Below are 25,622 nucleotides of genomic sequence, written 5' to 3'. Positions count from 1 at the left end.
TGCATCAATTAAGGGAAAATAATTAAATTGTGATTATACTTATCAAAAAATAATCACATCTCATTCATATAGGAATTGTGAACTTAAGAGCATAGGGTCTAAAACAGAAACTAATAACTTTTTTCTTAACCTAATACAACCACTTTTTCATGCATGATGCATAGATATAGAAATGGAGAGAGACTATGCATCTTCTGGCTATTAGTTTTTGCATCTATTGGGTACTATGGTTAAGAGTCGGTGCATCTTCCCAAAAACAAGGCACTAGTCCCCCTCCCCTACATGATCTCCTCAAAATAATATTGTCTTAGCATAAATGGGAGGGAAACACTATGAGGAAAATATGAGGGTATATAAAGTCAAGAAAATTATTTCTTAACTTAAATGCTGCTTCTCAAATGGATAGTAGTATGTACAAACGAGTACAAGGGGCATCAATGAAAAGACATAGGGAGCATGTGCCAAGCTAAAGAAAATTACCAAAGACATCCTATCTTAAATTAGACTATAAATCTATGAACTCAGTGTGGCAGACTAACAATGTGAGCACTTAAAGAGTTAAAACATCCTATTATCAATGGCATAATAATAATAATAATAATAATAATAATAATAATAATAATAATAATAATAATAAAAAGAAGAAGCTATTATTAATCAATGTATTTCATGAGGACTAGTTCTCAAATTATATAAGAAGCAAAGTATGCACTTAGAAGTTTGAAATATAAAGATTTATATATAAACAAATCATAGGCTAACATGTGGCTTACTAAAACGGACAATATGTCGTCCAAACCACAAAAAGACATTATAACCAAACCAAAAATAAGAAACCTCTATACATAGAATTGAAAATTATATGCAAGCTTAGGATTATCAACACTCATGAAAGACGCATAATGAAAAATCTAGCAAAAGTCGTGGGGTTACATTATTCACCATCTTGTATCTTCCAATCACACAACATCCACATAGGACTTTCCTCAAACATATGGTGGGCTTGACATACCCATAAACATAATATACCCAAATACATTTATATAAACAGTATTTTGAGTCAGGCCCAGAAACTAATTTTATCTATTGCGAGGAATTTTTATTTTTCTATTCCAAGATGGTAGATAAAAACAAACTCCAAGGAATCAAGCAATAGCAAGCATGATTCTGTTGTGGGTAAAAAAAACAGAGATATGATCAAGTACAATTAATCGTTGGAACGGATTATTTATTTATGATCTTAGAAACCATTAGTTCAAAGAAATAGCTTAAATGATAAAATGAATGCAACCATTCATTTAAAGGTTAAAAGTGGAAGAAAAAATTGATTGAACTGAGAAGCTACCTTTGTGAAACATTCTGAATTATTTCTAGATGTAACTCTTTGGGATGTGCTGCACCTTTAGAAAATCCACGTTGTGAATGCGATTTTTAAGTTCCATTGAGATAGATTTCAAATACAGTTCTTGGAGATTTTGAAGGTATTCAATGCCCAAGGGCACTGTCTTTAACTCCATACAGCTGGCAATAAGTAGTGATTTCAGATTTGGCATCACCCCCTTTTCTATTATTATCTCATTCAATTGAGGAAAATTACCAATATTTAATATTGTAAGCTTAAGAAAGCCTGTATTGAAACATAGCTGTCTTCCAACATAGGCATTAGTAAGTTCAAGACGTCCCAAATTGGGCAAAGCAGCGATGTGAGGGAGTAGATCTTCTTCCAGTCTCGACCAACCTAGTGACAAAGATGTGACGCTTCGAAGTGAAAGAAACCACCGCGGCACCTTTTCTAGTTTTCCAACCAAAATAAGCAATCGAAGCTTGGGTGGAGGAGCTGAGAGTGAATCCATTCGGAGAGTTTCCTCCACATTAGTTGCCATAATAAACAAGTAGTGCAGTAGTTTCATGTTTTGAATTGAGAGACATAAGTCTATCTCATCTGCTTCTTTCACATTTGAAATACCGATCCTGGTAAGTTGGGTCATGCCACGAATCTGTTGCATCAAGTCACCATTTGATTCAATAGCGGACACTGACTGCAAATTCGTTAGTCTACTGATATTTGATGGCACGTTTGTCCCATTAACATATCTGAAATCGTTCCAATTCCGAGTGTATCGATACATAATTAGATGCCGCAAGTTTTGCAAATTCCCAATTCCACGAGGAAGGGCCTCTATTTGTGTGTCCCTGATGTCCAAGGTTTCAAGATTTAGGAGCCTCCCTATGGAATTTGGGAGCCTCTTAAGTAAAGTTCTTCTTAAATTCAAATACTTCAAGTTAAAGAAGTTGACTACTTCATCAGGTAATTCATCAATAAGGACATCCTGCAAATCCAGGACCCTTAACATTTTACTTCCGGAAGGCAATGTTTTGCAGTTGTTAAAAACAAGAAAAGACCGAAGCTTTGACATGCCCATGAACAATTTTAGTTCTACATCCTTTTTGTGAATTGACATGTGGCGTGCTTTGCAGTTTTCCATCTCTTCTCCTCCATCATATATAACACCAAAAATTTGTTTCTCTAAAATTGGTAGAGCAACCTCATGCATAAGATCATGCATTTTACATGCTTTTGGCCTTCCAAATTCATTCTTGTATACAACTTGAAGCATGCTTCGAAAAATGAGTTGTTCTAGATATCTATCTGCAACTTCTTCTGGAGTGAACCCTTTATCTTGTTCTACAAATCCTTCTGCCATCCATAGCTTAATGAGCCTCTTTCTTCGAATCTCATAACCTTTTGGGAAAAGGGAGCAATATAAGAAACAATGCTTCAATTGATGTGGCAAATCGTTGAAACTAAGCAACAAGATGGTCTTCACCATTTCTAGCTCAGGATTTTTATTTAGACTCCAATTCAAGCTTTTGTAAATGGAAGTCCACTGGGACTCATTCTTGGAGTACATAAGACTTCCCAAAGCCGCTATTGCAAGAGCTAGGCCTTCACATTTTCTCACAAGTTCTTGAGCAAACGAAACAAGGTCAGGGGAATAGCATATATTAGAACTACTCGAGAATGCTTTCTTGCAAAAGAGATCCCACGCCTCATCCTCTTCCAATGGTTGAATATGATAGACGTGCTGAGTAGCTTCAAAATTGAAGCTAGCTACATGTTCATTTCGAGTTGTAAGGATGATTCTGCCCATATGACAATTATCAAGGATAGACGACTTTATTTCATTCAAGATTCTTCTTTCCCACACATCGTCCAAGACAAGTAGATACCTTTTCTCCTTTAAATAGTCCACTAGCATTTCTACCAACTCTGTGTAATTCATGGAAGCCAAGTTTGTAGGCTCCACTTCATTCATTGACTTGTAAAATCTCTTGACCATGCTCCTCAATAAATCTTCTAATTCATATGCTTGAGAAATTGTGATCCACGCACAACAGTCGAAATGTTTCTTTACATCATCATTGGTGTAGGTGTTGGCAACTAGTGTGGTTTTGCCTGAACCTCCCATTCCAACTATCGAAACGACAGTTTGGTCTACTCCATTCATTAACCTTCTCATTAACTCTTTCCTTTTCTTTTCAATCCCTACAAGTTTGTCTTCTTTAAAAAAAGAGATGATTCAGCATGCTGCACCAGCCATTTTTGATTATCTTTAGAACTAGTTCCCTCTATATGATTAATATCATATCTCTGGTTTCTCTTTCGTATGCCTTTGATTTTCCCATTAATTTTTTGTATCTTGGTGGCTGTTTGATGCCTCACCCAGAGATTCTTTAAAAAGTAAATGGTGTGGTGAAGGATCCAGGAAGATCGACCCCTGATTCGCTGGTAATTTATGTGATACATGAACTCATCAATAATGTCTTCGACATCATACGCCATGTCTCTCACACTTGCCACCCAAGTTTTCTCTCCTTCACTCCCTACTCCCTTTCTATCAGCATCTACTAAGAATGATCGCATGCTTTTCAACTCCTCTTTGATATCTTCAATTGCATCACGAGTCCCCCATAACAACGATGCTTCATTTGCAAGGATTGAAATGATATTGTCAATCAAGAGTTCCACTACAGCCTGATCCATTTTTAACTTCACAGTTCAAACTCCCCTTCTACGTTAGTCACCAAGTTTTTGGGCTTCCCTTTTACCAATTATATCACATCAAAGAGAAAGAGAGTGCTATGCTTTGACTTGTAGCTCACCGATCCAAGGATTCCTACACAAAAAAGAATAGAGGTGAGAAACATAATGCATGAAGGTATTCTAATTCTCAAAAAGTGTAGCAATACGTCAGCTGAGTTTAAGAATGATTTTTTTTTTTTGGGTGAAGTGGTGTAGTCGCATAGATTTCGTTCATCAACGTTGACTTCAATTAGCAAAGTTCATATAACTCATAAGGATTAGAATTTCATAAATACAATGATCTTTGTGTTTATCTAAATTAAAAAATGATAGATATTACTATTTGTCGGTGACAACATTTTCAATAATTAAAATATATATCATCATTTCCATATGGTCTGTATTTATACACCAACATGTTGTCTAATTTATCTGGTCAACAATGGAAGAATGTGTACAACTGCACAATTTTTTTTTCTTAGAAGAGTGTACAGCTGCACATTCATATTAGTTTTTTTTTTTAATTGAACAATAATGGTAAGGGAAGGTGAGGATACCAGTAAATGTTTATGAAGATTTATTAAGAACTAAAATGAAATAACGTATAATCTGATAAAAGAATTAGAAAATTATATAGTTTATGGACCAACATTTTGACATTTTTTTATATCTTTTGAAACAAAATAATTGAAAATTTCTAAAATATTATTCTTATCTTTTCTAAAATATCATTCTTATCTACACAACTAAAAATTTTGAACAAATTATTACTTTATGATAATCACATTTATTCTCAAGTAAAGATATTAAAAAGCATCGACAAAAATATAAATTTTAGCATATAAGACTTGTTCAAGTGAAAATTAAATCATTAACAAGATGAAGTTTAATAAATTTGTTTTTGATTTGCTTTGTAAGAGATGATTTGCAATTTACATTTCAGTTTTCCTTGATCTATTATTTCTATATTAAGAAACCTTAGAGTCATGTTTCCATGAGGGGACCAATTTATTTTAATTGTTTTGAAACTTCCCTCCTTCAATAAAAATCTCATATCAAACTCTGAGAATTTCATTTTATACTCCATTATTTATAGCATATAATATGTTAGATTTTTTTTTTTTTAAAGTGTGACTGTATAGTGTATACAATTTTTTTTAATACAAAATAGAAATTTTACTCTAACTTAATTTAAATGTATACGTGTATAAAGCTCTCTTCTAAAGACTTGAACTCCAACCCTTATCCCTACAAAAAATATTTGTACTTGTAAGGTAACTATCGTGCTAAGAGTACTCAGTGTATAGTGTACACAATTGGTGGTGCATAAAGTGAGGATTGATGATTATTTTTTCCACTTTATCATTAATTGATCAAAAAATTTGGCATTTTTTTCTTTTCAATTTTTTTTAGAGAATTTAAACCTATGTCATCCACTCCTCATGATAACTCTTTATCATCAAACCAAAATACCAATAAGTTTTTAGTGTAAACAGGGATTGAACCCGAGATCTCTTATTCAACCATCAGAGACTTTATCGGTTGAGCTAACTGAAATTCACTATTTTCAAACTTGATAATAAAAGCATTGCCAATATTCAATTTAAAGATAGATGTAGAAACCTAGGAGATCTAAAAGAACAAATAAAAAAAAAAAATAGAAACAAATGCTAATAAATGCTTTTAAATATTTATAATATGCCAATACAATGACGAAATATTTTAAAGAATAAACTTACTTGAAAATTTCACTTGAATATTTTCTATCCACTTCAAGAGCTTACGTACAAGAGGACTTTACAGTAAAGAAATACAGGCATTGAGGATCGCAAATGAGAAATAATATCAAGTCAGGTTTCTCCACTCTGTATTTCACTTGAGAGTTGAGAATAAGTAGCCTTCTCTTTGAAGATAGATGTAGGAACCTAGGAGATCTAAAAGAACAAACTATCAAATATTATATCAATTATATTCTGTTTTATATCAAGAAATACATGACAACCACACTATCTATATATATATTTTTTATAAATTGATAACATTTAAACATTACTACTATTTTTAAATTTCTTTAATTTGATAACATGAATGTAAAAAAGTCTTTCCGTATATCACACGGATTAACGACTAGTTAATAATAACAACCAATACTTTGTTACATGAATAATAATATAATTATAATAATAAATAAAATTATAATCCTACAAAATATAGGCAAAATTCTTCAATTTTGTTATATTTTTTTTATTGTTCAATGTTTTTTTATTTTTTTTAATTGTTCAATGTTTCCCGTGAAAACACAAATAACAAGTTACTTTACTAATAAAAAGACAAACTATTTTTTTTTTTGAGAAAGAAAAGAAAAACTAATTGATTAAAAACTCAACCTCATGAGGTGCGGTCTCAATAAATAATAAAGAATAAATATATGACATAGACGTAAGTAGAATTAAACAACAAATTTACAATCTTCAAATTTATAAAATAATATATAAAAGTTTTCAATTCCAACCTCCATTACTAGAAATTGCTACTCAAGACTTGCACCATCTGATATTCAATTTGAAGATGTAGGAACCTAGGAGATCCAAAAGAACAAATTATCAAATATAGAAACAAAAGCTAATTTATGCTTTTAAATATTTAAAATATGCAAATACAGTGATGAAATATTTTAAAGAATAGACTTACTTGAAAATTAAACTTGAATATTTTCTTGAGAAGAATTATACACTTCAAGAGCTTACAAGAGGAGTTTACAATTGAAGGTGATAAAGAAATACTAAATAGGGTGGCTCTCAAAAGAGACAAATAAATCAAATAATATAAAGATGGTTTTTCTCCGCTCTGTATTTCACTTGAGAGTTGAGAATGAGTAGCATTTTCTTTCATCACAGCAAAACAGAGAATGAGTAGCCTTTTACTACAGACTTGAAGTAGCCATTGCTGACCAGTGACCCACTTTCTTCTTATTTTGTTTTCTCCAGTTCACACTTGACATTGGCAAATATCTCCTATATTCCTTTTTTCGTAGGAGACTTGAAAATAATATCTAGATAATTTTTCAACCGTCTTCCATGGTGAGAATGAGTAGCCTTAATGGAGTAGCCCTTCTCGACCACTTATTAACGAGTCACATAGCTTCATCTATTTTGTTTTCAAATGGGTCATCCGCATCTTTTAATTGTTGTGGTCCCGTGGTTTGTTTTCATCTGAATTATTGTTTCACATTTAAGTGGGAATTCGTGATTTCGGGTTAAGGGAAATTTTTAGGGATTAAGGGAAATGAAATTGTGTAATGGTGTAGACTAGTCAATAGCTGTGGCGAAGGGGCAATGATCTAGGAGAGAGTCCTTCATTTTTGCTACTTCTTACTGTACAAAATGACATCACTACATTGATAGACAATGCCAAAAATTGTTGCAAATCAATAATTTTAGGGCTGGTTTCAAATCAAAATTCTATAATTGTCGTTTTAAATTAAACCCTAAAATTTCGAAGTTTAAAACTTATCCATGAAGTTTTAGATTATTACAAATTAAGCCTCACACTTTTTGTTAGTTTCAAATTGAAATCTAGACCTTTAAAATAGTATCACTTTAAATTCTCGTCTTTTTGAGTTGGATTTGGGGCTTTGATTGTGGACATTAAGATTTAGTATTTTTCTTGTCTTCTATCCCCATTCTTTCAGTGGGAAAAATAATAATAGACAGGTAACTTGGGCTTGCATGTTGTGTTTCTTTTGTACATTGATATTGTTTTAATTTGAGTCTTGGTATACCGAAACTATTGGAGGGATCATGATACTACTCTTTTCATAATAAAACACTCGTAGAAAGATATACCTGAAGAGCCCAACTCACCTACGGAATCTAGTTGTGGGGGCAACTCAAAAGAAGAAAGTGGTTCAACAGGCTGGTCTGATCAAAGAGACTGTTGATGAAGAACTTCCATTAACATTCTCTGACATTGTTAGGGTTAAAAAAAATTTCGCGAAAAGCCAAGAAGATTTGAAAGAAGCGCTGATGATAGCAGCAGTATTCAAATTCTTGTTGCATGCCTTTAGATGCATCATGCAAGTGCAATTGATGACAATGGAAGCAATTTTTGTTATCATTGCTTTGTTTTTTGTATCTATCTTGCAGTTTTGCAGTCATATCTCTCATTATTTTCACACATAACATGCATACACTTTGCTAAATTGGGTACTCAACTTGATTTAAAAATTGATTGATTAATTTTTGAGTCTTTTGTACATTCTAGTATATGTTATTTTTTATGTGTGAACTATAAAAACTATTTTTCTTAAGAGATATGGTGGATAATCAATGTGCAAATATTTTCTCTACTCATGCAACTGTTTGTGGGTCACATAGTGTCTAGTTTGCATATATTAAAAGAGAATATTTTTCTTAATGTGTATCCTCAACTCAATTTTTTTTTAGTTTGGTTTGTGTCTTTTTATTTTTCCCCACCTCCTTTTTTTCCCCAAAACTGTTTTCCCAAAACTTGTTTTGTTTTTCTTATTTTTATAGGGGGAGAAAAGTTTTTTTAACCTTTGTTGTTCATAGGGGGAGTTATTGCTCTTCATTGGGGGAGTTGTCTCTATTTTCTATAGAGTTGAATTGTCTTGTGTTCCCTTTATTCTCTATTTTCTCTTATCCTTTGTTGTGTATGTTTTCTGTTTACTCTTTGATTGAGTTGTCTTTGTCAATACGTGACAAAAAGGGGGAGAAATAGATGAAATGTCTTTGGGGATCCTATGTGTTTTTTTTTTAGGGGGAGTTGAATTTGTTTTTGAAATGGGGAGAATATAAAAACTTTTTGATGTGTCTAACTTAGGGGGAGAATTAGTTTATTTTTGTTTTTATATTGTGTTTCATGTTGGTTTACTTGTATTTTCCACACATGCGTTTATGCGTTTGTTGAGTGTTTCAGGAATATACAGGTTGATTCAGTCATGCTACTATCTACACTTGCAACTGATGGATAGTAATTAGGTTGAATTTGTTATGTTGGGCTATATTTTTGTAATGGGTTGTTTATATGTAAACTTTGAGCATTTTGTTAGGTTTTTGTTTTGTCACAGATTGCCAAAGGGGGAGTTTGTTAGGTTCTAAGACTTTTAGGTTTAAATGTATTAGAACTCTAATTTGCAATGTTGGCAGACCATGATCAAAAAAATTTTAGTCTTGGTTAGACTGCTTAAAGTATGTGTCTTATATGTAAAGTTGGAATCGAGTTGCTGCAGAATTTACTGTGCAATTCTGCCTAACTCGATCAATTGAGAATTAGACTCGACCGATCGAAAGTTGTGTAGATTATTTTTCTGCAGTTTATTCTAACTCAGCCCAAGCTCATTAAGGATTAGGGTTTCAGATCTACTTCTCCCACTATATAAAGGAAACCCTAAGCATGTTTTTAAAGACTTCTAAGAGAGAGAAGAGTGTGCCTCTTTTTGTATCTAGGGTTTGTACCCAAACGCTCTCTAGAGTCTTTGTTTTTGTTTATGTTGTATGTGTGAATCTCTTGTAAGATCTAGAGGTGTTTGCCTTCACATATACTTAGGGTTATCAAGAATCAAGACTATGTCAAGAACTTGTTGATCATTCAATTGCTGCATTAAGAGCTTAAAAATATACAAGCGGGAGTGCTTGTACTTGTTGGAGAATCCAAGGAAAAAGGAGTCCGTGGTTTCGGAGCTTGCACGTGGTCGTGTCAGTAAGTTTTCTACTGGTGGGTAGCAATAGGATGTTAGTGGTCTAAATCGCTATTGTACAAACTTCGATTCTTTCGTAGTGGATTCAGTTTTACCTTGAGGATAGCTAGGTTAAATCCTCCCCAGGTTTTTTACCGGTTTGGTTTTCCCAGGTCATCATATCATTGTGTTCTTTATATTTCCGCTACTTTGCATGATATGATTATATGATGGTATTAACTTAGATCTGGAATTTGAACTAAGTAATAACTTGGCTGATTAACTAGGTTAATCCAATTGTGCTTCTAAGGGGTCTAAAAACTTTACAGATTGTGTGCTCACTATTGTATCCATGAAAAAATTATTGGGTTCTCCATAAATATTATTTAATTCGTTTTAACAATTTTGCTATGAAGAGGGGCAGTAGGGTGTCAAATAATTTTTAGATAAAGGGTCTATTTGGGACCTGCTTATTTTGATGAAATAGAAAAGTTTTTGCTGAAAGTATTGTAAATAAAGGTAAAAGTTAACTGAAATAATACAGTGGGACAAATGAATAGTACCAAAAAGTACAGTGGGACCCATGAATAGTACCAAAAAGTGCAGTGGGACCCATGAATAGTAACAAAAATAAGCTCAATAATAAAATAAGTTGGCTTTTTAATTTTTGTAAAACACACACAAAATGAAAACTTTATTTTATTATTATCATCAATCATAAGATGTACAAAGTTGCAAGAGCATAATTACTTATGAAAAAAGAAAATAGAGGTGCGAATGCATTGGAATAGGCTGGATTTTGTATTATGTTTTTTTAAAAGCCAACAATTTCACATGTTGAGAAATGTTCAACTCAACCTAATTCATAGGGAACATGTAGGGTTGGGTCGGGTCGTTGGAACCATTTTTTCAGGCCTAATAAAAACTTTTGGTTTTCATTCACCAATTTAAACCCATTTTTTTAAATAAATAATTACAATTTCATCTAAAATAAATCTCAAAATACTAAGACAGACTGAACTAACAAATTAAAAGTAAGTTATAAAGTCTAAAATAAATTAAATTTTTTTGATAGGTGTTTAAAATCTAAAATAAAGTAAATTAAAGAATTTATACACATATATTTTTTAAAAAGTATTAATTAAAAGCAGTGTTGGATCAGGTTATTTGGATTGAAATTTTTGTCAACTTTTCTACCCCATCCAACTCAGGTTTCAAATAAATAAGGACCCAACCAAACCCTTTAACCCGCAAAAAACAAACCCTGATGTTGGTTTGGATCAGGTTCATCAAGTTGTTAAAGAAGAATAAACAAAAGAACTATAAAACTCAAAAACAATAGAAAACAATTCACATTGATGTTAATGGTTTACACAAGCTAAATTACATACAAATTACAATCCACGGTTGAACTAGTGACAATTTTCCAACAAACTGGCACAAAGGCATTTTGGAGTTCAAACTTTTCCATTTATTACAGACAAATAAGAAACAAAGTCTTAAGTACTAATTTATTGAATAACAACAAGAATACTTAAACAATACTTAGAATTAGAGCTCCAAACAAAATAGAATCCTTTTGAAGCAAACAAGGCAAACTCATAATCTTCAGCATCATTCTGCCATGAGTAAAACCAAAAAAAAGAAAAAAGAAAAGAAAAAAGAGATATGGCTTATTAAAACTGACAAATTCATGTTCCACACCACAAATAATAAGACACCATAGCCATACCAAATCTAAAAAACCTCTGTACATACAATTGAAAATCACAAGCAAGATTAGGATTATTGACATGCAAGGAGGACACATAATGAAAAAACCCAGAAAAAGTTAGCGTTACATAAGTCACAATCTTGTATTTTCCAATCACACATCATTCATAGAAGGCTTTCCTGGAACATATGGTGGGCATTACACATATGCATACACACCAAAATACATATTAAAAATAGTATTTTGACAAAGATCCAGAAGCTAATTCATTCTATTTCAAAGAATTTGACGTGTTTGTCAGTTTATGTCAAGATGGTAACTAAATCAAACTCCAAGCAATCAAGCAATAGCAAGCATTGTTGGGCATGAACATGGTTACTTATTTATCATGTCAGAAACCATTAGTTTCAAAAACTTAAGCTATTACAAAGTGGATAAATAATATAAGTCGAGCATACATAAATTTATTAGTGAAATAACTTAGATGAAGCAAAGCTTTGTTTTTCTTTTGGGGGGGGGGGGGGGTTTAGATGAAAGATAAAATTGAATGCGAAAACTATTCATGAAAAAAGATAAAAAGAAGAAGAAAAAGGGAGAGAATTGAGAAGCTACCTTCATGAAACATTCTTGAATTGCTTCCAGATGTAGATCTTTGGATGCACCGCAACACTGAAAAACAGTGTGAGCACTTAAGAGTTAAAACATCCTATTATCAATGGAAAAAGAATAAAAGTAAAATAATAATAAAAAAGAAGCTATTATTGATCAATGTATTTCATGATGACTAGTTCTCAAATTATATAAAAAGCAAAGTATGCACTTGGAAGTTTGAAACACAAATATTGATATATAAACAAATCACAAGCTAACATGTGGCTTACTAAAATAGACAATACATGGTCCAAACCACAAATAAGACATCACAGCCAAATCAAATCTAAGAAACCTCTATACATAGAATCAAAAATTATATGCAAACTCAGGATAATGAACACCCATGAAAGACGCATAATGAAAAATCCAACAAAAGTCGTGGGGTAATCACACAACATCCACAAAGGACTTTCCTCAATCATATGGTGGGCTTGACATACCCACAAATAGAATACACCCAAATACATTTATATAAACAGTATGTTGAGTCAGGCCCATAAACTAATTTAATCTATTGGGAGGATTTTATTTTTTATTTTTATATGCCAAGATGGTAGATAAAGCAAACTCCAATAAATCAAGCAATAGCAAGCATGATTCTGCCATTGGAAAAAAATAGAGATACGATTAAGTATATTTAATCATTAGAGCAAATGACTTATTTATCATGTCAGAAACTATTCGTTCAAAGAAATAGCTTAAATGATAAAATGAATGCAACCATTCATTTAAAGGTCAAAAGTGGAAGAAAAAATAGATAGAACTAAGAAGCTACCTTCGTGAAACATTCTGAATTACTACCAGATGTAAATCTTTGGGATGTGCTGCACCTTTGGAAAATCCACGTTGCAAATGCGATTTTTAAGTTCCCTTGAGGCAGATTTCAAATCCAGTTGTTGGAGATTCTGAAAATATTCAATGCCCATGGGCACTATCTTTAACTCCATGCAGCTGTCAATCTTTAGGGATTCTAAATTTGGCATCACCCCCTTTTCTATTATTATCTCGTTCAATTGAGGTAAGTTATGAATTCTTAAACTTGTAAGCTTAAGAAAGCCAGTACTGAAATGGAGTTGTTTTCCAACATAGCCATTAATAAGTAAAAGATCTTCCAGATTGGGCAAAGCAGCGATGTAAGGGAGTGGATCTTCTTCTAGTCTTGACCAATGCATTTGCAAAAATGTGAGGCTTTGAAGTGAAAGAAACCATTGTGGCACCTTCTCTAGTTTTCCAGTCAAAGCAAGCTTTTGAAGGTTGGGACGAGGATATGAGAGTGCATCCATTCGGAGAGTTTCCTCCTCATTAGTTACCTTGATAGACAAGACCCTAAGAAGTCTCATGTTTTGAATTGAGATACATAAGTCCGTCTCATCTGCTTCTTTCACATTGTTAATACCAATCGAGGTGAGTTGGGTCATACTTCGAATTTGTCTTATTAAGTCACATGTTGTCTCAATAGTGCACATAGTTTGCAAATTCTTTAACAGACCGATATTTGATGGAGCTTGCATCCCCATATGATATGTAAAGTCATTCCAATTTCCAGTATAACGATACATTATTAAATGCCGCAAGCTTTGCAACTTTCCTATTCCAAGAGGAAGGGCCTCTATCTGTGTGTCCCTAATGTCCAAGGTTTGAAGATTAAGGAGCCTCCCTACGGACGTTGGGAGCTTCTTAAGTAAAGTCCCCCTTAAATTCAAATATCTTAAGTTGAATAATTTGAATACTTCATCAGGCAATTTATCAATGGAGGCATCCTCCAAATCTAGAACCCTCAACATTTTACTTCCTGAAGGCAATGTTTTCAACAACTTGTTAAAAAAAAGAAAAGAACGAAGCTTAGATGTACCCGTAAATGATTTGAATTCTCCATCGGTTTTGTGAATTGAAATGCGGCGTGCTTTGCATTCTTTCATTTCTTCTCCTCCACCATGTACAACACCAAACTTTTCTTTGACTGATATTGATAGAGCAAGCTCCCGCAAAAGATCATGCATTTTACATCTCCTTGGCCTTCCAAATTCATTCCTATCTACAACTTGAAGCAGATTCCTGAAAGTGAGTTTTAATAGATAGCTATCTGCTACTTCTTCTAGAGTGGACCCTTCAACTTTTTCTACAAAGCCTTCTGCCATCCATAGCTTAATGAGCCTTTTTCTTCGAATCTTATGATCTTCTGGGAAAAGGGAGCAATACAAGAAACAATGCTTCAATTGATATGGTAAATCATTGAAACTAAGCAACAAAATGGTCTTCACTGCTTCTAGCTCAGGATTGTTACTTAGACTCCAATTCAAGCTGCTATAAATTTCATTCCATTGAGAAGTATTCTTGGAGTACATAAGGCTGCCCAAAGCCGCAATTGCAAGAGGTAGGCCATTACATTTTCCTACAAGTTCTTGAGCAAAAGATTTAAGCTGCGGTGGACAACTTCCATTAGGACTGCTTGAGAATGCTTTCTTGCAAAAGAGTTCCCAAGCCTCTTCCATTAGCAACAATTCAATATTATGAATGTGATGCTTACCTCCCATTTGATGGCAAGCTACACCATCTTCTTTTCGAGTTGTAAGGATGATTCTACACCCAAGACAGCTATCTCGAAGTGATACCTTTATTTCATCCAAGAGCTTTGTGTCCCAAACATCATCTAGGACAAGTAGATACCTTTTTTTCTCTAAATAATTCACCAGTGTTTTTACTAACAGTCTGTAGTTCATGGAATTCAAGTCTACTGGATTTGTTTCCTTCCTTGACTCGTGGAATTCCATAATCAAGCTCCTCAATATGTCTTCTAATTCATATGCTTGAGAAATTGTGATCCATGCACAACAGTCAAAATGTTTCTTTACATCATCATTATTGTAGGTGTTGGCAGCTAGTGTGGTCTTGCCTGAACCTCCCATCCCAACTATCGAAATGACAGTCAGATGTGGTTCTCCATCCATCAACCAATCCATTATCAATTGCCTTTTCTTTTCAATCCCTACAAGTTCGTCTTCTTTAAAGAAAAGAGATGATTCAGCATGACGCATCACCCATTTCTGATTATCTTTAGAACTAGTTCCCTTTATACGATCAATACCATATCTTTGGTTTCTCTCTGGTATGGCGCCCTTGATTTTCCCATTAATTTTTTGTATCTTGGTGGCTGTTCAACACCTCACCCAGAGATTTTTTGGAAAGTAAAAGGTTTGGTGAAGGATCCAAGATGATCGACCCCTGATTTGTTGGCAATTCATGTGATACATGAACTTATCAATAATGTCTTCAACATCATACGCCATGTCTCTCACTTTTGCCACCCAAGTCTTCTCTACTTCACTCCCTACTCCCTTTCTATCAGCATCTACTAAGAACGATTGCATGCTTATCAACTCATCTTTGATATCTTCAATTGCATCACGAGTCCCCCATAACAACGATGCTTCAGTTGAAAGAATTGAAATGATATTGTCAGTCAAGAGTTTCACTACAGCCTGATCCATTTTTAACATCACAGTTCAAACTCCTGCTTCTAGCATAGTGACCAAGTTTTTAGACTCCCCTTCTTCCAATTATATCACCTCAGTGAGAAAGAGAGTGCATGCTTTGACTTGTTGCCCACCAGTCCTAGCTAGGAGACCTACACAATCAAAGAATAGAGGTGAGAAACATAATGCATGAAAGTATTCTAATTCTCAAGAAGTGTACCAATGCGTCAATTAAGTTGAAGAATGATTTTTTTTGGGGGGATAAGTGGTGTAGATACAATGATTATAATATTTATTTAAACTAGTCGCAGACTCGCGCGTTGTGCATGATAATTTTTTAGATAAAATACTATTTTAGCCCCTAGACTTTGTAAGGATTTTTTTTTTTTTTTTTTTTTTTTTATTATATAAATAGTTTTATCATATTTTCATAATCTTATCTATAACATTTTTTACCATTATCATATATTTATTGGTTGATCATTTGTATAAAATAGACATTAAATGAGAGGTAGAACTATTCAATAATTTTTTTTTAAGTCATGGTGTATGAAGAATATGATTTTATATATATATAATTTCCCTAGTTAGAGTTTGATTAGTTTTAAGTTTAAATTTTGTATTATTATATTTAATTGTTGATTTTATTGCACTATAAAGTTTTTAATGTCCTCTGTATAGCCATCTCTATTTTATTTCTTACTCCTCTTTACCACCTTTATATTTTCCGAATAACAGTTATTAATTGATATTTGATTTCATTTCTTTTTTTCTTCCTTCATTTATTCTTTATTACTTTGTATGTTCCTAGTTGTAAATTTTATGGTTATTAATAAGAAATAGACATCATAGATGGCTTAAATAGTTATAGATGTAGTTATGTTAGTGGTATGTTAAAGGTTTTTTTTTTTTTATTTATTGGGGATGTGGCTGAATTTAAATAATAAAATGATATGAGAAAAAAATAAAAATAAAATACATAACAATAAACACTAACTTATTCAAATAATTCTATGCAATATAATAATAGTACATTCTTATATACTATTTTTAATGCAATATGATAATATTTAACAATCAAAGTTAAAAAATAAAAAAATAAAAACTTAAAACACAAAACTAAATCCCATCAACTAAAATAGAGTTCTAAAGAATACAAAACTTTACCAAGCTAAAATAGAGATGCAAGAAAAATAAAAATAAAAATCCACCAAAAAGTTGAGAGAGAAAGAGTGGGAAATAACCACTTTTTTGTGAGAGAAAATTATGTAAAGAATGGAAGAGTGAATGACAAATTTATACTAAGAGGATGATAATAAAAAGAAACAAAATAAAGGAAGATGAAAGGAAAGAGAAAGAGTGATATCAAGGTAGAATGTTTGGGGAGATGAAAAGGTAAAAAGAAGGAGAAATGTTGGAGAAAGTGTATATGTTAAAAAAATGAGTACAATTTGATGAGCACAATAAAAAATTACATTTTTTATTTTTAAAACAAAAAGAGAGAGAAAATATAAAGAATTTAATTTTAAGGAGGATCTGGTTGAATTTCAATATTGAGTAAAATAGAAGAGAAGAAAAAAAAAATACGAAAAATTTAAAGATATAACAATAAACACTAAATTATCCAAATTGTGGTATGTAATGGAATACTATTTTTTTTTTATCTAGTATCTTTAATTTTTTATAATGTAATTGGATAAAATTTAACAATCAAAGAGCAAAATAATAATAAAAATAACTTAAAACACAAAACAAATTGTTTCAACCTAAATTAGAGTTCTTAAAAACACAAAAATTTATCCGCCTAAAGCGGAGATGCAATAAAAAATAAAAATGCACCAAAACATTGAGAGAGAGAGAGAGAGAGAGAGAGAGAGAGAGAGAGAGAGAGAGAGAGAGAGAGAGAGAGAGAGCCTTTTTGTGAGTGAAAACTATACAAAGAATGGAAGAGAGTGACAAATTTATAGTAAGAGAGAAGGGCTAAGAAGAGACAAATAAAGGAAGACGAAGGGAAAGATGAATAGCATTATTAAACTAGAAGGTAGTGGAGAGATGAAAAGGTAAGGGAAGAAGAAATGTTGAAGAAAGTGTAAATATTTAAAAAATAAGTGAATGTAAAAAAATTATAGAGAAATTGGAAATAAATTGATATATATATATGTATATATAAATGTTAAAATTGACAAAGATGAATATGCAAAGTCAATAATCTATTTATATATATATATATATATATATATTATTTTGTAAAAAAAAAGAATAAATAACAAATAATAATTATGTGGAGAATGACGTGGCGATGAGGTGGCACAACAGGAGCTCAACAATAATAAATGCCACGCCTCAGCTTTTAGTAATATATAGATATAGATTAAACTATGATCATTGTATTTATCTAAATTAAACAGAGATATATTTCCATTTGTCGCTGGCAACATTTTCATTTTTTTTTTAAACAGAACATATCAAAAAAAAAAGAGGATGTGTACATTAGTATATACGTTAGATTTTTTTTTTTATTGCATAATAATGACAAGGGAAGGCAAGGTATGAATAAATGTTATAAAGATTTAAGGAGTAATATTCTAAAAAAAAAAGATTTAAGGACTAAAATGAAATAACAATAATTTGATAAAAGAATTAAAAAATTATATAATTTATGGACCAAAATTTTGACCTTTTTAAAAATTTCTTTCGAAAAAAAATAATTGAGTCTTTCTAAAATATCATTCTTATCTTATTACGGAATTTTAAAATTTTTTAAAAATTATTACATGATAATAATTGCATTTATTCTCAAGTAAAGACAATAAAAGACATCGACAAAAATATAAATTTTCACATACTCTTAAACTTGTTCAAATGAAAAATTAAATCATTAATAAGAGATGAAGTTTAACACATTTGTTAGATTTTCCATTTTTAAGAGATGCTTTACAATTTACAGTTCAATTTTCCTTGATCTATTATTTCTATATTAATAAACCATAGAGGCATGTTTCCATAGGGGACCAATTTATTCTAATTGTTTTGAATCTTCTTATTTTCAAGCAAAAGTCTCACGTCCTATTCTAGTTTTTCACTTTATAGTTTATACTTCATCAATTATTATAATATGTTATGTGTTTGATTTTTTATTTTCAAAACAATATACTTTGGTTACCTGAAAATGAGAGGTGAAAAAATAATGTGATAGTATATTATAGGTGAGACATAAAGTAGAACACCCAAAGTATGACCAATGGTTTTTATTCCTCTATCATTAATTGATCAAGACAATTTGGCCTTTTTTTTTTTCTTTTCAAACAATAAGTTTCATTGATAATAAAAGCATTGCAATTTGCTATTTAAACCAATAATACAGTTAGACAATAGGTGACCAATGAGAGAGAACAGAAAATATTAATACATAAAATGAAGTGATTCCACCAACTGAAAAGATAGAAAACCCTTATTTTACTCCTCATGAAATAGCCCCACACTTACAAATGAAATTTACTAATAAAAGTACAAAATAATTGATTAAAAGCAGAACAATTAGAAATTCAAATTCCCCTTAAAAAAAAAAATTAAAAATTCTACTGACCCAATCTCAACCTCAACCTCATGAAGTGTGGTCTCAATAATTAATAAAGAATGAATAGATGATATAGAAATAAGTAGAATTGAACTCCAATTTATAATATTCAAATTAATAAAATAATAAATAAAAATTCCAACTCCAACCTCCAGTCCTGTCCTGAGTCCACTAATCAAAATTGATACCCAAGATTTACACCATCTGATATTCAACTTGAAGATTGATGTAGGAACCTAGGAGATCCAAAAGAACAAATCATCAAATATAGAAACAAATGCTAATAGAATTAACTTACTTGAAAATTAAACTTGAATATGTAAAATACGCAAATACAGTGGTGAAAAATGAGAAATATTTAAAGAATAAACTTACTTGAAAATTAAACTTGAATATTTTCTTCAGAAGAATTGTATACTTCGAGAGCTTACAAAAGGAGTTTACAATTGAAGGTGATAAAGAATAACAAATAGGGAGGATTGCAAATGAGAAATACTATCAAGATGGTTTTTCTCCACTCTGTTTTTCACTTGAGAATAAGTAGCATTTTTTTTTCCTTCTCAGCAAAAACAGAGAATGAGTAGCCTTTGACAGACCTGAAGTAGCCCTTTGTCACCATGTTCACACTTAAACGTGGACAATTATCCCCTATATTCTTTTTCGTATGGGACTTTTGAAATAATTGTGATTGGGTCTTGGCTTTTTCGATGAAGGTTTGGTATTGAATTATTGATCACTTTTTTTTTTTTGTTTTATGAGAATTATTGATCACCTGGTTTACCATTTGAGAGAGTATTCAATAGTCATCATATTATAAATGTTGAGAAAGATTGTCACCATGTTCACACATAAACGTGGACAATTATCCCCTATATTCTTTTTCGTACGAGACTTTTGAAATAATTGTGATTGGGTCTTGACTTTTTCGATGAAGGTTTGGTATTGAATTATTGATCACTTGGACTGAACAATTGATTTTGAATCTGCATTAGTAGATCAGCGAATATGAGGCAATGTTTGGTATCTCTAACAAAAATAACTTGTCGCTTTCAACTGGTATCCCAACAAGTTCAGAAGTTTTTATGTGCGTATGGAAATAGCTTATTCATAATAAATTTTTTTAATGTTTATCAAAATATATAATTTTTAGTAATTTTTATGTTAAATGTGTTACAAAAGCTAAAAATTAGTTTATTTCAAAAAAATCTAAAAGTTAGAGTATTTGAAAAAAAAAAAAGAGAAAAAGAAAAAAAACAAAACTTTTCTCAACAATTTCCAAAGGAAAAACTAATATTTCCAACAAAAACTTTAAGGTTTCAAATCCTCTTTTTTTTTTTTTTTTTTTTTTTTTTTTTTTTTTTTTATAATTGGTTCTAAAGTAAAGAAAAAAAAAAAAAGGCATGAAGCCTTCATTATTGAACTCATTTTTCAAAATTAAGCAATTCTCAGTTGATACTCAATACGTTAAAGTTAATAAAGATTTTGTTTTTGGTTTTTGCTCAGTCTCTCTGGGGCTTTAATTCTCACAGATTGAGCCCAGCCTCAAATTTCCACATATTGAAGATAAATAAATAAAATTATATACACTCTTAACTTTGGTTTGGATAGGCTAAATGTGTATCATAAGGATATCATATGATCAATACCATATCTTTGGTTTCTCTCTAGTATGGTGCCCTTGATTTTCCCATTAATTTTTTGTATCTTGGTGGTAGTTTGACACCTCACCCAAAGATTTTTTGAAATAAATCAGCGTAGATTTCGCTCGTCAGCGTTGACTTTAGTTAATTAGCAAACGTCATAAGTCTTAGAATTCCATAAATACAATGATCTTTGTATTTATCTAAATTAAACAATGATTTTTTTTTTCTTTTCGTTCTCAATTTTTTTTTGAGGAAAAAAATATTTAAACAATGAGAAATATTATTGTTTCTATTTGTTGCTGATGGCATTTTCAATAATTAAAATATCATCTTCTCCATATAGTTTGTATTTATGAGTTATGACACCAACTTCTTGTCTAATTTGTCTGGTCAGCACTGGATGGATAGAGAGTCATCCCACATCGGTAAGACGTGATATTGAGAAAAAGTTTATCACTTGCTCCGTGACACTAACTGCCACATGCGATTTTGGTGTTGGCGTGTGAGTGTATTCTCTTATCTCATCTCCCTTCTCATATATATATATATGTGTGTGTGTGTGTGTGTGTTTCTTAAAAAAAAAAAAAAAAACTCTGGATGGATGGGTGCATGTCTTTTACATTAAGCTTCTTCTTTTTAATTTTTTTTTAATTGCATTATAATAGTAAGGGAAGGCAAGGGTACCAATAAATGTTTATAGAGATCTAAGGACTAAAATGAATTAACCGATATTTGATCAAAAGAATTATTAAAAATTATATATTTTATGAACAAAAATTTTGACATTTTTTTATTAATTTGACATGTTTTTAAGAGATTCTTTACAATTTACATTTTAATTTTCCATGAGGTTTACATCTAATTTTTTCTATATTAAAAAAACCATAGTCATGGTTCCCGTGAGGGACTAAATTGTTTCAAGTGTTCCACAATATTCCTCTGTATCATTAATTGATCAAAGAGTTTGGCCTTTTTTCTTTTCAAACAATATGTTTCTTTGATAATAAAACTATAATAGCATTGCAATTTTATTTCCCAAATGGATTCTCTGCCTTTTGATTTATAGTTCTCACGCAGCTTTTTTTTTTTTTTTTTAAATTTTTTAGATTAGTGCTTCACATTTTATTTTTACATTTATTTAGGAAAAAGATAACAGCTCCACTTGCCTTTTACCACTTGAAATAGTCTTCAATAGTCCTCATATTATAATGTTGAGAAACATGTCACCATGTTCCCACTTAAACGTAGACAGTTATCTCCTATATTACTTTTCGTATGAGACTTTTAAAATAATTGTGATTGGATCTTGGCTTTTTTGACGAAGGTTTGGTATTGATCACTTGGACTGAACAATTGATTTTGAATCTGCATTATCATATCAGCCAACAAGAGGCAATGTTTAAAGCTTGTATTGTATATTCAAGAGTTAGGCCTTTTTAGATATACATCATTGTAAGTTTCTTTAAAATCTGCTCCCTCTCCTCATGTGTGTGTGTTAAAAATATTTAGTATTCTAAAAAAAAAAAAAAAGATCAGCCAACAAGAGGCAATGTTTGGTATTTCAAACAAGGGTTATTCTACCATACCCCCTCTTTTTTTAGAGGGTATGGTACCCACCTAAATCTAAACCGTTGAATAAACAAAAATTTGATCCGGACCATTCATTTAATTTAGAGTAATTTAAAGCAAACACTGGCTACCGGTCAAACAAGTTATATATATATATATATATATATATATATAAGTAAAAAAAAACCAGTCTTCACTGTGTGCTTCTCTTTCTCAAGAACAAAATTCTCTCCATCGGGCTTCTTTCTCTCACGCTTCCGATTCGGTTTATCTAAAGAACCCAGAATCGGCTTCTTCTCTTACTAATAAACCACAAGAACCCAAGGCGGCTAAACAAAACCCAAAGAAGAAGAAACAGTATCGGCCGTCCTCTACCCGGCGACGATATTTGAAATAGGTTTGTCTTTCTCTCTCTCTTTCTCTCAGACGAAGTTGATTTTACTGCTAATATACTGATTATTAAAGTTTCTTTGACTATCAACGCATGATTTGTATTTAGTTTTATTCATTGTTAGTAATCCCTAATGCTATTAACTGATTTGGGTTTTTATTTTTATTATTTTGATAGGAGATTTGGGTGTTGTTTGTTAACTTATTTTGGCTGAGAGATTTGTTGCTTCTGCTGTTTTTGTTTCTTCATGGGTGTGGATTTATTTGGGTTTTTGGCTGCTTTTGAGACCCCTGTGTTTTTTTTTGGTGGGTTGGGAATAAATGGATACAGTAGTTTTCTTTATTATGTTTCTCATTCAAGAATCATGATTGTGTTTATGGGCTTTTGATAAAAATTCAATTTTTAACATTCTTTAGTGATAATGATTGAATGATGATGAATTGGATGTGATTTGATTGCTATTGAACTGTGATCTCATTAATCTAGAGATATATTGTTGTTGTGGGGTTGGATTGCTAATAGGCAAGCATGGGATTCCAATTTTATAATACTCTGTTTAGGAGAATAATTGAGAGAAAAAAAGATATGGTTTACATTTGAGTCCCATGAGATGTAGTACAAGTTGAAGCCCCCCAAAAATGAAACTGCTCTATAGCTAATAAAGAAAAAAAGGCTGCGCTATTGCAATTTTAGCTACTATCTTCCTTGTGATCTATGGTTGGGGTTCAACATTTTAGGCTGCCAACTGCCCTATGGTTCAAACCTCACCTCCCCTCTCCCCACTATCTACCAATCAAAGAAAGACAGAAGAAGTAATGTGCCCAAGTACAGGATCCACCCAAATAGCAATTTTTTGTCCTACTAGCAATAATTGTTTCTACTTGATGGCTCTGATGCACACTCGAGAGTGTCCAATGTAGTTTTCACAAGCTTGTGGAACCACCTCCCAATCACGGATGTTGTTAGTTTCCACAGCTAGATGCCAACTGAGGTAGTCAATGCCGAGATTGTAGTGGCCGCCAATTTGGTGGGGGATTCCTCGGTGTGTTGATATAATGGTGGCAAGGAAGAACAATGATAAAACTTTCACGGTTATTTGTGAGGGAAAGAGCTAGAGCACTTTGTGCAAATTGACAGACTTCATTGCTTGGTGCCTCTATTTATAGGCTCTAACTCTGCAAAGTGGCCTTACTTAGGGATTTAATTTACTCAAACACCACCAGTCTAGTAAAAGATCATTTCAATTGAAAATTCATACACTTGCATGATCACACCATCATTAAAAAATTTACTTGGCTTTTGTTAACAACTTAAGAAGGAATCTATTTGTTTCTACTACCAATAATTGTTTCTAACCACCCTCCCTCATTGTAAATATTGTAAAAGCTAGCTTAACTACACGTATGTGTAAAACATAAAATGCCTTTGGTCAAAACCATAGAACTTATATATATATATATATATATATATATATATATATATATATATATATATGCCAAGACCTTGTAATTCAACTTTCACTTCTTGATATTTCCAGTAGACATCTAGGATTCCTCTTACCCCTAATTATCAATACATATATGAAGTGGGGTACATATCAGAGACAGACTTCCAATATTAGAAATTTGCAATGTCCTTTAGCCAAATTAATACATAAGCATAATCCGTTTCAGCCAATGAAAGGAGATCTCATATTCTCATCTTCTAAAGATTTGGTCTAGGGGTATGCATGGGACGGGACAGAGGTTTTATGAATTCTTTATATGGGCGGACGACGGGCTCAATGTTTTCTTCAATTGAGGGGTTCCTAGATTTTATGGACTACCTAGGCTCTAGCTAGTTGTTTTTTCCCCCTCTTTAGGATTCTTGTATACAACCTGTGTACTAGATTGTCATTTTTTAAATAAATTTATTTACATATAAAATAAAAATTCCCATCACATCCCAATCCCTCACATGTGTAGAAACCAATCCAACCCACATGGAACAAGTTGGGTTGGGTTAGTGGATTGTGCTTACATATTCCATGGCTTATAAAAATTTATGCTTTCATAAACTATTTAAGCATTTTTTTAATAAATTTTTACAATTCACATAATATGACTAAATCATATTCCAAACTCATCAAAACTAATTCTTAAAATATTAAAATAAATCAACCTAAAAAACTAAAATAACCGTAATCAAATGGGTTGGAAAACCTACCAACCTGAACCCAACCAAACTTAAGGCTCAAAATAAAATTCCAACCCAACCCAAGACATCGGGTTGGGCTGGGTTGATTTTGTCAAGTTAGTGGGTTGGCCCACTTCAGCTTCATACCTTTAAGCATTGACCCATCATCAATCTGTGACTTCTATTTTGTTAGGATGCAGACACGGTCAAATATCTTGTATAACTAGTGTCAAGGATAGTAACAGTAGAGACTGCAGTTGGCAGCCTAAAATGTTGAACCCCAACCATAGATCACAAGGAAGATAGTAGCTAAAATTGCAATAGCGCAGCCTTTTTTTCTTTATTAGCTATAGAGCAGTTTCATTTTTGGGGGGCTTCAACTTGTACTACATCTCATGGGACTCAAATGTAAACCATATCTTTTTTTTAATTGTGTTCCTTTGATAAATAATAATACTTATTAATTGTTTTTAAAAAAAGAATGAATCTTCATTCATTGGAATAATATCGCCTTCATATAGACACTCATCATTAACACAATTTTTATCATACCGCAATTACAACTTGTTTCCATAAGTAGTTGTGAGATTTTTTTTTTTTATTTTTTTTATGGACCTTTATTATATCTGTACATATCTATTCTA

The 25,622-nt window shown here is 31.8% G+C and overlaps 2 pseudogenes; both read right to left on the bottom strand.

Annotated features, from left to right (window-relative positions):
- Positions 1-1,370: 1,370 nt before the first annotated feature.
- Positions 1,371-4,045, bottom strand: LOC142618385 (disease resistance protein RPM1-like; annotated as a pseudogene).
- Positions 4,046-12,947: 8,902 nt separating this feature from the next.
- Positions 12,948-15,767, bottom strand: LOC142618244 (disease resistance protein RPM1-like; annotated as a pseudogene).
- Between the last annotated feature and the right edge of the window lie 9,855 nt (positions 15,768-25,622).

Source organism: Castanea sativa, chromosome 12, assembly GCF_040712315.1.
Source record: "Castanea sativa cultivar Marrone di Chiusa Pesio chromosome 12, ASM4071231v1".
Taxonomy (NCBI): Eukaryota; Viridiplantae; Streptophyta; class Magnoliopsida; order Fagales; family Fagaceae; genus Castanea; species Castanea sativa.
This window is presented reverse-complemented; position numbering and strand designations above follow the sequence as displayed.